We start from the raw sequence: 3,402 nt of genomic DNA, 5'->3' as shown, positions 1-3,402 counted from the left end.
CTCATAATATTCTTTTTTTAAGGAAAAAAGCTCATTAATCTCTCGCATAACATTATCCCCTATCAAAAACTGTTTATGAACCAGTTCCACAGCTTCATCCATAAATGCTAAAAATTCAGAACACGATTTTTATATCTGTATTATAACTCGGTATTATATAAATTATGTAGCGTTCGTTATCGAAAAAATATAAAGGATAGAAGTAGCATGATGAATATCAAATGAATTATATCACATACGGTAATGAAAGAGAAATTTTTTAATTGGTGTTTAAAAATTACTGTTTGTACAATAGTATCTTATCTAAATGATCCATCTAAGAATCAAAAAGCGTTATTATACAGCTGAGAATCGAAATTCGCAACCTTGTCATCAAAAACTCGATCTAACATAAAATACGATCAGGAATACATTTAACAAGGTTTAAGAAGTAACCAATTGTGGTGGTTCCACAGATGACGTGGTGGACGCGGTCTAGGGAAAATAGTTCGTCCTGTCCTGTTGTCTTTCATTTGGTCAAATTGATATAAGAGACCAACGCACACAAAAAAAATATGCAGTAGTAGGAATTCAAAAAAAAAAAAAAAAAAAACAAACAACTTTGCACGGGGATACGCGCCACAAAACGCAACGACGAGCAAAAGCATTGCATTTACGGATGTGAAAACAAACAAAATCTCCTCCTCTCTCTCTCTCTCCTCTCTCTTCTCTTCTTCTCTCTCTCTCTCTCTCTCTCTCTCTCGTTATTCGATCTTTTTATTCACTTTTGTGAGACAAACATAATAGTAAATAATAATAGAGTTAAAGTTCAACTTTTCATTTTAATATTTTTAAATATATTTTTCTGATTTATTGTTGTTACAAATTAATTTATATGTTTATATTTGTCATCACAGATATATTTTTTAATTATAGAGAATAAAAATATCAAAATTAATCAAAATTAATATTTTAATTTATGGTGAATAAATTTCTAACGATTCTAACGACAGGGAATATTTGATAAATATAATGATTTATAGCAAAATATGAGTGAAATTAATTTTATAGGAGACTTTATCAATTCACTTATAATATATTATATATAATATATATTATTAAGTATATATAAATCCATTGAAATTAATCCATAATAATAATAATAATAATAAAAGGTAAAACGAAGAAGAGAGGGTAAAAGATCTCGTTGCATTTGATGCAGAGATTCGGGTTAATTATTGTGGCGAGATGAGAGATCTTGGCCGTTGGATTCGAGGATGGTTTTTGATTGGACGGTTGGGATTTGGCTTCGGCTGCCTACGTAGTCTCGTTATAGGCCTTTACAGGTAAAAAGTGATCATTGTACATATATACTTTTGTGGGTCCCGCTGTAAAAAAAAGTATAATAAATTAAAAATGCATTAATAAAACCTACAAGTTAATTTTGAAATAGAATTATTTTCATAAATATTCTTACATTTTAGTTGATTTTCCTCTCATAATCACATTATGATTCCGATCCTAGTTAATTAATGATTCATAGTTTCGTCAGCTAAATAATCACTAGAGACACCACGGTCTCAATCAATAAAATTTGCTTTAAACAAAAAAATTTACGTTCATATAATTTACAGATTTTTTTCTTAATTAATTATAACTTATACTCTATTGCAGTGTGTAGAAGTAAATAATTGCTGGAAGAGTGTTAATAAAGATTAAATAAATTTTACTGGTTTATTTTTATCATTAAGATGGTATCTTAATTAATAAAGCTTTTTAGTGAAGTTACAGTAATATAAATTTCTGTAGAAAGAAAAGGCATTAACTTAATTTAATTTATCTTTTAATGGTTTAGAAATTCACTTTTAGCTTTCACTAAAATAAAAAAAAACATAATTGGTGGTGGTGGTTTGGTGTTTTTTAAAATTTTTAAGTACACTGTTTTTCAAATTTGAATCCTAATTGATTCGCATTTTCGACTAAGTTTATTTTTAAATAAAATAAACGAAGTGGGTAGCATATTATCTATCTCTAAAAAAAAAAATTTACCATTAGTGAGATCACACGTTACGGATTTTGCTAAGGATTTTGGATTTTTTAAATTTTATTGGATGATTCATGTGATCACTTCATAGTAAAAGCATGAACTAATAAATAGATTCTCTTTTATGCGTAATATGATCGAATTTTAGTAATGTAAAAGCAAAAGGCCAAAAAAAAAAAAAAAAAAATTAAAAAAGGAAGCTATTCACTTGTCACATGAATTTGATGTAAAGAGATGACGAATTACTTTGTCAAAAACATCATCTCATGTACCATTATTATTAACATGAATATTTTGAGAATCATGTGTGTAAGTAGATCATGCATGTGATCAATATTACTCATGATTTATCCAATATCTCATAAAATGAGTTTTGAGTCCCAAAAACAATATAAATTCTTATGTAAGGTTTTATTATTACTACTATAACTCTACATATATATTATTTGTAAATTATAATTCAGTTAGATCAATCAACGCCTAAACATTGAATTGATACAGATCTCGCCTCACACATTAATTCTCCTCTATTTTCTAACTATTTAGCTGGTATGATTAATATTTCTTTTTGGATATTGATCATGCATAAATTACTCAAAAGAGGACTTTAGTTTAATGTTCAACTTATTGTGAGAAATTTTTTTTTAAAAAAACTGTAAAGATATAGGATTATAATTCTTAAATTAAAGTTGTAATTTTATAAGGACGCAACTTCGTTGAGAGCTCCTTAATGAGTTATCGTTGCGAGTCAGATAAACATTATAATTTATTTTAATTTAGAAAATTTTTTAGTAAAATTTTACCATCATATTAAATGACGAAATTAAAGGGAACTCAACGAAAAATAGAAGGTTTCTATATTAGAATAAACTTTTAAATTTTGAACGCGAGATGAATTATATAGATCAGCAAATTGTCTGAAGAAAAACTCATAAAATTGCTTCTGAATGAAATTATGCTCTTCTTTTTACAGTAGAAATAAACAGAGTGCATGCATGTAAATTACACAAGTAGGTGACATGGGGCCACATCATGTTGTGCATGACCCCAACACCATCATCCCCATACAGATCATGCATGCCCCATATATATACACACACATACGTATACATTTACAAACCCATATGTAGATGTAAAATACTGATTTAAGGAACAGATTCCATAAATGTCAAATTTAAAACTCTTATAAAAAGAAAAGGCACAACTCACTTTTCTTTTTTTTTAAATATTTTTTTACATTGCAACAGTGCAGCAGCAGCAGCAGCAAGGGCCGCAGCTACTGCTGCTGCAGCTGTGAGATGCCCCAAAACAACTCCAAAAAAAAAAGAAAACCCCTCAAAATTTACGAATTTTACCAAAAAAAAAAAAAAAAAAAAAAA

The sequence above is a fragment of the Ananas comosus genome, linkage group 7 (genome assembly GCF_001540865.1).
Source record: "Ananas comosus cultivar F153 linkage group 7, ASM154086v1, whole genome shotgun sequence".
Taxonomy (NCBI): domain Eukaryota; kingdom Viridiplantae; phylum Streptophyta; class Magnoliopsida; order Poales; family Bromeliaceae; genus Ananas; species Ananas comosus.
This window is presented reverse-complemented; position numbering follows the sequence as displayed.